Below are 13,997 nucleotides of genomic sequence, written 5' to 3'. Positions count from 1 at the left end.
CCACACAGTTCAAAGACTGCAGAGTTCTGTGGCCCTTAATAATGCCCTCACTTGACGTAAACGTATTTACTGGCTGCATGGTTTAATAAAAAGTGATCCACCACAGTGTGAGGACATAAAGGAGTTCTTAATATGTCCTGGATGCAGCTGCAGCAACCAAGGGAAGCAGAAGTGAGGGTCAGCCATTTCTCAGGCCCCTATAAAATGTTAGCAGGGTATCTTTAAATATATATAAAAATTGTATTTATATTGAAGATTAGACAGAGATGTCTTCCAGTGTCTGAAAGTTGTGCTGATTGTCAGCCAGCGCTCGGCTGTGTATTTCATGCTCTCATTGCTCAACATTGTGCTGTGTAGTTAGTAAGTGGTCGAAGTGGGGGGAAAAGTAGGGGAACTGTGGGCAGAGAATCAGAGGACAGGAATAACCTGAGGTCTGGATCAGTGGATGGAATCAAAGGTGCAGCCAGAATGTGCAAAACATCCCAATTTTTAGCATTTGTTTGTCATTTCACCATCCATTTGCAGCTTATTATGTTATTTAATTCACCCAATGGATACACAAGATTATTTAAAGTTTAATATGAGTTATTGACTGAAGGTGAACTTCAATATGGATTGTGGTGGATAGGCCGTCAAGGTTAGCCCATACTTGCCACTGCTAGGGTCCACCTGCTGGTGCTAAGACACCATTCTTTTAAGGTCTTGCGGTACCTTCTAAGGTCTAGCATGGGAATGTGCTCCCTCAGGAGAGTTGTTTGGGGGACTGGTCATGAAGGCTGAACCGTGTTCCCCAGTTCCAAATTCGGCAGCTCTAACCATAGTGCCACATCCTCTCCCCTACTGAACATCATACTGCCCCTCTGAGAGAATCTAGCACTGGCTTCAACTAAAACCCAATTGTGCCCCGCTATAAACACCTGGATGCGACTCAATTTTAATTACGCACTAGACAAGAGCAATATGCTGCCTAAAAACAAAAATAACAACATCCTGGAAAAAGCCAACACTCATAGGGAATACAAGATTAAGTAAAGCATGTGAAATGTAAGCAGTAACAACATGGTTACTTTAACACTTTTACACTCACTATTCAGAAATCAGTGCATGCTTTTGCCTGAAGAGTTAAGGACATGACCACAGGGCAAGAAAGGGACCCATTTCAATGTCCATTGCTTATATCCTTACAAAACGTAAGCAGTATAGTATAAGAAAACCACATCCGTGAACACAGAGCTGCAGTACACATTTTGTCGTCCAATCCACCCACCAATCATGCATTGCAGTACCTCCAGGATTGGTGCACTTCCCCAGAGGGGAAAACAATTATGTTCAAAGAAAAGACAAGAAAACAAAAGTAGTACTTGACTGGTAAACTCTGTAAAGTGACGTTAATGTGTTTTAGTGTGAATAAAATCAATCTGGCCACTTTGCAACCATTCTGTCTTGCTTTATTTAGTTTTTTTCACATATTGAACCTTTTCTTCCCATAGCTGCAATTTGGAATCTACAAATGTCACAAAAAATACAACATTTCAAGTAAAAGTGTTTTTCTTATAAGGATCCATTTCATAGGGGAACAAATAAACAAAAGGAGGAAAAAGAGGGTGAGAACTGTTTCTCGAAGTCACGATTTTCAGTAAGTGAGGCAGAGAAAGCGAGAGAACAAGGGGAAGAAAGAGAGAGGGAGGGCAGCTGCCAGCGGCAGAGCAGAAGTGGGCATTGTCCTTCTCTTCTCTGGGCAAGAAGAAAAAGACAGAGTCCTTTTACTTCTCTGCCCACCCGCCCGTCCCCGAACGGCAAGGATGCCAAGACATATCTGTAGGCCTTGGCTATTTCTGCCATCCAGGTACACATGTTTAAAATCAAAAAAGCAGGGGAATGGAATCTATTGAATTAAAGAAGTAGGTACCCTGCCGATCCCGCCCACTTCGACTACTGTCAGGGTGCCCGGAGTCCACGTAGGGGACCCTCCTAACAGGGCGGCCGCCTTAGTGCCATAGGAAGGCACATTAGTTAGCGTACCACCGCACCTGAAGTTAACGAAGGGGGGGCGAACCCTCTGTCTTGTGATCCGAAGTGAGATGCCATTGTCCTTTGGCCCCATCCAACCAGGCACCATTTGGAGCCTGTGACCCGGCGCGCTCCCGAGACACCCACTCACAAGAGCAGCCACCAGGGGAGACCCAGTGACCTCATCCTAGACAAGCAAATGCCACACCTCTGGTCTGTGATGCCTAATTCCCCGGATAAAAGGACTGTGTTGCCATGGAAGGACCTGTGTACCACGTGGCAGGAGGCCGCAGCTCTACCATCCTCTGATAGAGGGAAGTCATACCCGCTGTGCCGCCATGGCACCTCGTCATGATGCGGCTCCCAACTCGACCTCCTTACCTATGCAGGTAACATGTGCCGTAATCGCTAAGACCCCATGGTGCAGGAGCACAATGAACATTGCCCCATCAAAAGCATCCAGGCCAAGCCACAGAGCAGCCGAGGCTCATGACGCCCGAGCCATCAATCAATCAATCACGTCATTTGTATAGCGCACTACTCATCAGGGAGGGTCTCAAGGCGCTGGGGGAGGGAAAAGTTACTGCTCGAACAGCCAGGTCTTGAGCTGCTTCCTGAAGGCGAGATGGTCTTGGGTTCGCCGAAGGTGGGTGGGGAGGGAGTTCCACGTCTTGGCTGCCAGGTAGGAGAAGGATCTTCCTCCGGCGGTGGCTCTGCGGATGCGTGGTACGGTGGCGAGTGTGTGGCCGGTCGATCGTAGCTGGCGGGTGGGCGTGTAGAAGGTCATGCGGTCGTTGAGGTACTTGGGGCCCAGGTCATGGAGAGCCTTGTGTGCGTGAGTGAGGAGTCTGAACGTGATTCTCTTGCTGACGGGGAGCCAGTGCAGGTCTCTCAGGTGTCCGGTGATGTGGCTTTGTCGGGGGATGTCGAGGATGAGTCGGGCGGAGGCGTTCTGGATGCGTTGGAGTCTTTTTTGAAGTTTGGCTGTGGTTCCCGCGTAGAGGGTGTTCCCGTAGTCCAGTCGGCTGGTGACGAGTGCCTGGGTGACGGTCTTCCTGGTTTCCGTGGGGATCCATCTGAAGATCTTGCGGAGCATGCGCAGGGTGTTGTAGCACGAGGATGAGACGGCATTGACTTGTTTGGACATTGACAGGGAGGAGTCCAGGATGAAGCCCAGGTTGGTGCGTGGTCCGTCGGTTTGGGAGCGGTGCCCAGGACCGGGGGCCGCCAGGAGTCGTCCCAGGCGGAGGGTGATGATCCCAGGATGAGGACTTCCGTCTTGTCCGAGTTCAGTTTAAGGCGGCTGTTCCTCATCCAGTCGGCGACGTTTTTCATCCCTTCGTGTAGGTTGGCTCTGGCGGTGGTGAGGTCACTGGTGAGGGAGAGGATGAGCTGGGTGCCGTCAGCGTAGGAGATGATGTTGAGGTTGTGCTGGCGTGCGATGGCTGCGAGGGGGCTCATGTAGACGTTGAAGAGGGTTGGGCTGAGTGAGGATCCTTGTGGTACGCCGGAGATTACTTTAGTGGCCTCGGATCTGAACGGAGGGAGGTGGACTCTCTGGGTTATTCCGGTGAGGAACGAGATGATCCATTCCAGCGCTTTTTCTCGAATTCCGATGTTGCTGAGGCGCTTCACTAGAGTTAGGTGGCAGACGGTGTCGAATGCTGCAGAGAGGTCCAGGAGGATGAGGGCTGCTGTTTCCCCGTTGTCGATCAGGGTTCTGATGTCGTCGGTGGCTGCGATCAGGGCGGTCTCGGTGCTGTGGTTGGCCCGAAACCCGGACTGCGAGGGGTCGAGGTATCCGTTCGTCTCGAGGAAGGCGGCCAGCTGTTTGTTGACGGTCTTCTCGATGACTTTGGCCGGAAAAGGAAGGAGCGAGATGGGACGGTAGTTCTTGAGGTCGGTGGGGTCCGCCGTTAGTTTCTTCAGGAGGGCGGTCAGCTCGGCGTGCTTCCAGCTCTCCGGGAAAGTGGCTGTGTGGAAGGAGGAGTTGATGGTGTCTCGGAGATGGGGTGCGATGGTGGCGTCGGCTTTGTTGAAGACGTGGTGTGGGCACGGGTCGGTTGGTGATCCGGAGTGGATGGAGTTCATTGTGCGGGTGGTGTCTTCGGTGCTGATCGGGGTCCAGTTGCAGAGGGTGGTGGTGGCGGGCGTTGGTTCGGTGGTAGGGTGCGTGGTCTGTGCATTGAAGCTGTTGTGTATGTCGGCGATCTTGCGGTGGAAGAACGAGGCGAGTGAGTTGCAGAGGTCTTGCGAGGGAGTGATGTTGTTGCCCCAGCGCACTTAACACATAACCTGAGGCCTCCACCTTCCTCTTCCTGGGTGTAAGTGCACACAGTGCTGCGTGCGCATATATATGGGCTAACGCTACACCTAACTCAGAAATAGGTGACACGCCTCACGCAGCACCCTCCTAACGAGTTGTGAGGCGTCCATAACCTTGTGATAAAATGCTGGGTAGTCTGAGCGCCCTGACTACTGCTTCTACCTTTATACCTTGCTGGGACCGTTAGACCCACGTGTCACTCGGCTTCCCCTTCCTAACGTTTTAAGAGTACTTCTACCTACCCCCGACCTGATGCCCCCCCGGCCTGCCCTGAAACCCGGCTGAGGCTCAGGCATCCTGCTGCGAAAGGAACCCCGGGGTAGGCAGCACAGGTGCTGTGCATGCATTACTGGCAAAGGCTGAGCATGCTGCGAGGGTCGCGCCCTGTAGTGCATGACCCGGTCCACCCTTGCCCCTCGCTCTCAAGAAATCTGCCTGTGACCCGACGGCCAGTGAGCATGGCCCACTGCCTATGTCCCCAACGTGCTCCCAACCAGGCTGGCCAAAGCAGCCCGCTGCTGCAAGGTGATTACCGCAGCAAGGTAGGACTAGTAGTACGGGAGGTAGGGCGGCAGGCCCACTAAAAGAAAACAACACGTGCGGAGTTGCCAAGCCAGCGGATGCAACTGGCCCCTGCGGCATTGACGGGCATGGCATGTCTACAGGAGGCTTGAGAGCCGCAGCATGGAGGAGAGCTGGGCCCTGCCCCCGTCTTCCCAGATAGACCAGGCCACAGGGGAAGCCATGGGGCCTCGCAGCCCTCCCCACAAGCGTAGCATTGTAAACCGAGGGGCCTGCGCTGTAGCCACTGGGATTCCCTAGACGGTGAGATGGTGAGGTGGCGGTGCATCACAACCTAGCTGCCACCCCACACTATCTTCCTTCGCCCCAACCGGGACCAACGCCATCAGAGCATAGATTGCGGTGACACCGCAGCCCTCTCCCCACCCTAACCCGGCACCCGTGCCCACGCAGTGAGCATCACCATAGGCAAGCTGGGACCAACGCCATCATGTTGTCAGGCGAGCGGAGACCCGGCGGACTCACCACACTCCGTCCCAACCCCAGGACCACACCGCACCGAGTCCCGGCGTGTGCTAGGCTCATGGAGTGTTCCGGGCCACCAACCCCTTACATGACCTTCCCCTGCTTCAGGGCATGCCCCAACTGGAGGAGAGGCGCCGCTCCTGGTGTCCCCTTGGAGCAGTCCCCACCCCTCCCATGGCAGTTGCTGCCACGGCGATGGCCGGGCATTGCCACTTGGTCTAACGGGGAGGTGGGGAGATGATAGCACTCACCGGAGAACTGTACCAGAGGAGACCAGGGGTCATGACCCAAACAGCAAGAAGGGCAGCAGACAAGAGGCTGCACCGTGGGCGGGGGAAGGTATTTGTACCCTTGCCTTCCCCCACCAGGGCCAGAAGTGACGCGGCCGACTGACCCCCTGGTCCTTAGACCTGGGGGCACTGGTACGCTAACTAGTGTGCCTTCCTATGGGATCGGCAGGGTACCTATTTCTTTAATTCAAAAGATTCCATTCCCCTGCTGGCTCAGCTCCAAGTTTGAGTATCCCTTCCTTCGGAGACTGGACTGACTGTACTGACGTTGGCAGAACAAGACCCCCTCCCCCAAAACACACTCCTCTTCCCTGAACAGGTGTGGGTGATTCACGGAGGGCACACCGCAGCTCGTTACTGAAGTCCCCGCTTCCCCGGAAACGGTGACTACGGCGAGCTACGAGCAGGCAGAGTTCACACTTTATTACCCTGTACACTCTCACACTGCTCACCCTGCACATTCTCACACTGCTCACCCTGCACACTCATACATTGCTCACCCTGCACACTCACAAACTCACACACTGCTCACCCTGCAGACTCTCATACTGCTCACCCTTCACACTCACACACCGCTCACCCTGCACTCTCACACTGCTCACCTTGCATACTCACACACTGCTCACCCTGCACACTCACACAATGTTCACATGAAAGTGTGCTGTCTATGGGCTCATACATAATTGAGGCTCAAGTATTAAAATCATTCCACAGCTCGTCGCCCCTTGGTTACAGTTCTGTCTCTAGCGCCATGAGGCAACCGAAGCATCTTGCTCCGCTAGATATTACTGAACTATTCCAATAACCTTGACGAGTGCGTCTCACATGCTTCGATCGTTTTAATGTAGAGCTAAAGACCATTGCAAATCATGCGCTTCGATGCGTCCTCGAGGGAATGAAGCGCTATATAAATGAAAGAACAATGCTACGCTTCCAGTATTTCACGTGATGAGTGTTGCTGCCAACTAAACAACAGATTCAAAGTCAACCTACAAAAATGACGACAAGACTTTATGACAACTGACAGAAAAAAATAACTGACGAGGACACAGAGGAGCTGCGGGCTCGGCTCCAAGTTTGAGTATCCCTTCTGTCTGAGACCATGGACTGACTCTACTGATGTCGGCAGAACTAGCCCCCCTCCCCCAAAACACACACCTCTTCCCTGAACAGATGTGGGTGATTCCCGGAGGGCACAGCGCAGCTCGTTTCTTTTATTCCAGGAAGACACAGGGGCGAGGGGTGTGCACAGACCTGGCCCGAGGCCCTTATATCAGACCCCAGGGGAGGGTCCTAACTAAACGAACCTTCAAAATAAGCCCTCGCTTCCCCGGAAACGGTGGCTACGGCCAGCCACGAGCGGGCAGAGTTCACACTTTAGTGCCACAAAAAAGTGAATAAAGTGTGACGACTTACCAGGGCCACTTTTTTTTTCAATGCACCCCAGGTGTGGACAACCCGCTGCCTGCCCCCTGCCCCCTGCCCGGCAGAAGGCACTTCTACCAGCAGATGCCAACATTAAAAAAAAAAGGGAAAAAAACGCCTGCGAGTGGTGCCGCGCGCCGCGCGCCACTGCAAGCATATGTCTTCAATTATCGCGGCTGTGTCTGGCGTGATAATTGAAGATATATGGCCTTTGGTGCGCGTAACAGACACCAATAGGCCATGGGCGGGGCTACGCGACCGCCTATAGCGTGTTCTGTTTTAAAAGTAAACGCACTCAAAGGCCAAAGAAAATGGACCTAGGAAATAACACGCACGAGCTGCGTGGAATTTCCAGATCCATTTTCAATACCCCGAGAAAAGGACTCTGGCTTTGCGCCACTGCTGCGCAGTGTATGCTAGGCCCGAGACCTAAAAAGGGCAGGTATTTAGACATATGGTTCCCCTCTAGTTCACACAGTCCTGTCTGCTTCCTGGTATACTAGCAGAAGTTTGGGAGGACAAGGCGTCACCTAGTGTGGTGACTGGCTGAATGCGATGAACATACTCCGACAAGTGCTATACACAGTTACTGTGTAAGAGGCAGTAAGGCGGGCTTGATAACGCTTACTTCCACCCGCATTGGCACTCCTTGTCAGGATTGGCTTGTCAAAGGTATTGCTCTTCCCCCAGGCAATGTTAACATTGAACCAACACCAAACTAATTGTTTTAGGCCATCCTGGGCGCATATACATGACGGGCTGGGCGAGGGGGGTACTACGGATACTGGGTCCCCGTTCGAGTTGCAGACTCAGCAGGACATGCTAACAGGTGGGGCCATGGGAATCCCAAGGCATTTAAGGGGACAGCCGGCCATAAGCCACCCTCGGAGGGGTGGTGTAATTGTGCAGGCACTAGAACAGCTTCCGTAGAAGCAGCGGCACTGGCGGGGGGGGTGTCTCCCCTCTCACCACTGGAGTCTGACAGCTGGGAGGCAATGATTTGACTTTCCAGGTCGGAGGGTCCTGCTGCCAGAATTGAATTTCCCCTGGTGTAAGTTATACATCTATCCCTGAACAGAGGGGTTTTGAGTTTTATCGGTCTATAGTCCACAAGGAGTTTAGAAAGGATGGGGTACCTGTCCAGAAGGGGCATGCTGGCCTCCAGTCCTGTATGTGCTTGGACTTGTTTTGGCTGGACCTGGGGGAGAGGCCCGGTAATCAGCAGGATGTCGGTAAAGATGCCTACCTTGGTGGGGGGCCCTGGTTGTGACTGTGGCCACTCCCAGAGCTGTGGAGGAATTACAGGGCGATCCAGAGTCTTCAAGGCACAGAAGGGTACTATATGCAGCAGCAAAACAAGGGTGCTAAGCCAAGGATACCCAGGGATGTCTTAGCGTTGTCCCCTGGAAGAGCGACGGCGACCCGTTAGTCCTACAAGCAGTTGTGGGCCTGAGTGACCGGGGGCTGCCTGGAAAGCTCTGCCCCCCTTTTGGGGGCGTGAGTAAGTGCGTGGACTGGCGGTCCTCTAATGGGAGGGGTGGCCCCACCCAAAATTCTTAACAACCGATTGGTGACGGTCACAGTGTAATTTGGCTCATCAGGCGGGCAGGCGGCAGAGGGGCTGGCCTACCCTTGGATCTCCCGTAAGATAACCCACAATGTTGGCATATTTGTTATGCAAATAAATCTGCAGCCATTTTCTCCACTAACAAGGTGTCTTGTGGTTTATTTATGCATATTGCTGTATGAGAACTGAGAAGTGTTGCTGATATTGGCACTATGTCTGGCTGCTCGGGGTCCACGTAGGGGACCCTCCTAACAGAGTGGCCGCCTTAGTGCCACACGAAGGCACATTAGTCAGCGTACCAGTCCCCCCCGGTCTAAGGACGTGGAGGTTAGTCGGCCGCGTCACTTCCAGCCGTGGTGGGGGAAGGCAAGAGTACAAATACCTTCCCCCGCTCACCGTGCATCCTCTTGTCTACGGCCCATCTTGCTGTTTCCCGCTCTACCGCTTACCCTGCAGACAGCCAGAAGGTGGTAAGGGGAGGGGAAGAATCTAACTTATTGTTCTGTGTTGCAGGAGGAGTTACAGGGCTATCCAGAGTCTGCAAGGTACAGAAGGGTACTATCTGCAGCAGCACAACAAGGGTGCTAAGCCAAGGGTACCCAGGGATGTCTTAGCGTTATCCCTTGGAAGAGCGACGGCGCCCTGTTAGTCCTTTGGGAGGTGGTGGGCCTGAGCAAACGGGGGCTGCCTAGAACTCTCCACCCCCTTTTGGGGGTCGTGAGTAAGTGCGTGGACTGGTGGTCCACTGATGGGAGGGTTGGCCCTCCCAAAATTGGTAACCACCGATTGGCGACGGTCACGGTGTAATTTGGCTCATCAGGCGGGCAGGCGACAAAGGGGCTGGCCTTCCCTTGGATCACACGTAAGATAACCCACCATGTTGGCATATTTGTTATGCAAATAAACCTGCAGCAATTTTCTCCACTAACAAGTTGTATTGCGGTTTATTTATATATGTTGCTGTATGCGAATTGAGAAGTGTTGACGATATTGGCAATATGTATTCAGTGCTCTCTGATTGTTGCTTCGAGCGTTAAGGTCCTACTCTCTGTGGGATACTTGCTCTATGGAATCAATTACATCTTCTATGTTTGTGGTCTCTGCATACAGAACTCTGGTGGGAGATTAGTTTCCTGTGCACCCAGTTCTTTGTGATATTTAATGCTCTCTGATAACAAATCCCTGTTTTGCAGGGATCTTCGTTACTCTTTGTGGTTTATGTGTGGTATATTTGGCGCACGTAGCACTTCTAGGTGCAGTCAGTGCTATATATTTCCTGTTCGATGGTATCTTATGTTAGGTGCTCCCCCATCCCATATCTCTGTTGTGTTGTTGAAGATATCTGTGACCTCACATGTGATTTGCCGCGCCCGAGAATATGGAGTGTGGTTGGCATTCTCTGTGGCCACGAGTCTGTTGTGTGTTTGATGCGCTCTGCGACATTCTCTCTTACTTGTATTTACTGGAGAACATTCTGTGGTGTGTTTACCTCTTATTGTGGCTACTCTGCTGAAGATTGCTTGCTTATTATGCCTTTAGGCTACCTTTACCATGGAAACCAATTGCCAGGCGCTCAGATCTGTTTCGACGATATCTAGGCTACATGGAAGAGAAAATGGGCCTAGCTGAAAATATCTGTATCACTGCTCACAGTTTCAAATATGTGTTTTTTTTTGCCGTGCAAGCATGGCATTGTTTGCCCTAAATCACCAGCTATGAAACTTCACTTAGAGACTGGAACCGAGTTGGCTATCTCACAAATTATTTGTTGTGCATATCAAGCTACATTTGTTGTAACTTTTGTGTCTCTGGCACTTACACAAAAATAAAATGTCTTAAACTAAATAGCAACCAGTTCCATGTATAGGCACAAAACAACAATTTTGTGTTTCATGTCTCGTTGTGATTACCACTGTCCATCATGGTGTAGGTGTTTTCTACATCAGTATGATATTTTTTAGCTTAATCCGCAGTTTTAGTGACAGTGTAACACGGAAGTTGGCCATACTAAGCCTAACAAAAGAGGCACTGTCAACACACCTAAAAAAATAGCTCCTCTACAATAATTTCCCAACTTTCCTTTTCCCATGTTATGCACTCTCCTCCTTATTAGCTTTCCCTTCTCTCTGTTGTCACCCTTCTCTCTCCTTCCTCCCAAACCTGGCCATCATGCCACATAATTCCAGTCAGCATAATTTTCACTCAACGCCACACAGTTCCACGCAATGCACTTCACACATTACCATTCCACACCTCCTAATTCAGCAACACACCACATAATTCAACTCAACAACACATTTACACAACACACCACATACATTCAATACACATCACAGAATACCACATCATGCCACAAAATTCAGCTACAAGTCACATTATTAAACTCTACAACATAACACTACCCAGCACAAAATACCACTCCACATAATTACACTCCGTAACACACAATCCCACTCCGCATAATTCCAGTACACTCAAAACCACATAATGACTATCCACAGAATTCCACTGCAAACCATGACACATAAGTCCACTACACACATCCACTCCACACTACACAATTCCAGACCACACAATTCCACAACTAACAATTCCAATCAAACCCACATAATTCCACTCCAAATCACAAACACCTATCACTCCACAACACATTGGTAAAAACCAGTGTAATTTACAAAGGCAATAGCTCTAACTCTCGCAAAAATCCCTTTGGTGGCGCTATAGTAAAGAAAATGTTAATAGGGTCATGCAGATTAAAGTGGCTGTAAAATGTGGACATTCCTCAGCCATCTGCTTCACAGGAGACTCTGTGGGCTCTCCAGGGCCACCTCCAGGAGATACTTGGGGTTGTCATGTACTATGGTACTTCTTAATTAAAAGCCACATAGCTTCTCTCATATTGGGAAAGGAAACCCCTAGCAGTTTAATAAGAACTGTCAGCGGATGGACTCAACAGAAAACAGACTACAATAGGTTGAATTTCACATATTTTATGAGGTTGGAGTACAATTTGAACATTAAAGGTGCAAAGTTCAAGCTCTACCCCAGAATGGCCCCATGAATATGGCCTGACAACAATTTTTTTATTAAAAAGACAAATTATAACCTTGCTTTAAACGAACGCCTTGAAAAAGCCCCGCTTGCAAGCCAAGGGTGAAACACATGTTGGCTGACCTATGTTATCCTGTTTGTTTTCTGATTTTAACATGTCAATTTTGTACAGTGGATTATCATCAACATTTCAGTATGTAGTTGATTTTATAGCTATGCAATTTTGCACATATTATCTTGCATTGTTTGCACAGTCTAAAATTGCACTTTACTTGCATAATTTGCACTATTGTGTATAAAGCGTGATTTGCACATTTGAAATCTATATTGACATGAACAGTATTTTTGTCGGCTACAGCATTTATGCTTTTATAACAAACTATTCCTATTTATATTCTTAGCAGGATGTAAATATTTTATAATCCAATATTAGTGGGTTATAAAAATTATGGACTCAATTTTAACTTCAGACATGTTATTTGTAATCAATTTACTCTACACATTGATGAGATTCTTTATTCTTTTACAAATGTTTGGAAAACAGACTGCATATGTCTACAGCTTGTAGTATGTCCTTGCTTTCTACCTATCACATGGTGTAGCTGTTTGAAAAAATGTAATGAGAGAAAAAAAATGTGCAAAAATACGTATTTAAATGGTGTTTGGCCAATTACCTGACGATCTGTGAGCAAGGGCGGAAGCCCGAAACGCGTCAGATTTGGTGACTCTCTTTTAAATAAATCTTTGCCGATAACACGTTTGGATTTGCGTAGTCTTTCGTGTCCCTGCTTTCCTGGTGGTGGCGTTGTGAAGGACTACAGTTGCTGTATATATATATATATATATATATATATATATATATTAACCCTGGGCGGAGTGGGCGTAGTGGGGCTTCGCGGAGCTACGCGAAGTGGGCGAGAAACTACGCCCACCTCCGCACTCCGCGTAGCCCCACTACGCACCACAGGCCTCCCTCCCGCCCTCCCTAAATACGTTAAATTAAAAGTATTAAATAATTGAAAAGGCACTTACCTTGCCCGCCGCTGCCCGCCGCGTCCCCGGGGCTCGCTATCTTCTTTGTTGCCGTCTTGTTTACTAATGCGCATGCGCGGGCGGCCGCGCATGCGCATTTTCTCGTGAGAAATGCGCATGCGCGGCCGCCCGCGCATGCGCATTATTAAACAAGACGGCAACAAAGAAGATATCGAGCCCCGGGGACGCGGCGGGCAGCGGCGGGCAAGGTAAGTGCCTTTTTAATTATTTAATACTTTTAATTTAACGTATTTAGGGAGGGCGGGAGGGAGGCGGGTGGCGGCCAGCTACGCTCCGTCTGCGGAGCTTGCGTAGTGCCGCCTGGCTACGCCCGCTACGCAAAATGCGGAGTAGGCGGCACTACGCAAACTCCGTGCACGGAGCGTAGCTGGCCGCCCACTCTTAATATATATATATATATATATATATCCATTAAAAGTTTTTGTAGAACCTATAAAATAAGATTTGGAAATCAGTGATTTCAAGCTCTACCACATATATATTGGAATTTAATCCCTATATCTAATACTCTCATTTGTTGCTCAGAAGCATCTCTTCAGTTTAATAAGAAGAAGTCAATAGCCTGATCTCTGTTGGCAATACATAGCCGTAGAGTAAAAGGCTTTTTTGTGCACCCGGTTAGCATCTTATTGTATTCTCTTAAAGCAAATAAAAATGAACATCCCATTTTTTTATTGTAAAGTTTTTGCTACAGCACTCTGGAGTTTGGATGAGCGATAGTGCGCTTCAAAATAAAGAGTAATAAGATTAGAACTTGTTCCAGCTTGGATTGGTGCACGAATCAGACACTCTTCCATGTCATACCCCCTTTCAATGACTTTTTGCTTCAGCCTGGGAGCCATGCACTCGCGTCATTTGTATTTGTTTACATACAACAGAAGACGTGATGCTTGGCGCAGTTTAAGCTTCCAGCTCCTTCTCGAACTCATAAGTTAAATTGTGCAATACACCCAGGGACAGGCTAGCTTTCACGTACATACATGCTGTACCTCCTTGCTCTGTGCACTGGACCACCTCTTGCCTCCTCCCTAGGTGCCCCTTCCACACATTCCTCTCACTCTCTAGTACTCTCTCTCGCTCTCATACACTCTTCCCACATCTCTCATATTGGTTCACTTCAGATCTTCAAGTATAGTTTCTTCCGTGTGCCTTTCCAAGATTTCTGTCCCTCCAAGTCATGCTCTCCTCCTCTTCTTGGGGTGTTCTCTTCGTACAAAGGCACACCCTC

This window comes from Lissotriton vulgaris, chromosome 7, assembly GCF_964263255.1.
Source record: "Lissotriton vulgaris chromosome 7, aLisVul1.2, whole genome shotgun sequence".
Taxonomy (NCBI): Eukaryota; Metazoa; Chordata; class Amphibia; order Caudata; family Salamandridae; genus Lissotriton; species Lissotriton vulgaris.
Note: the sequence above shows the minus strand (reverse complement) of the source record.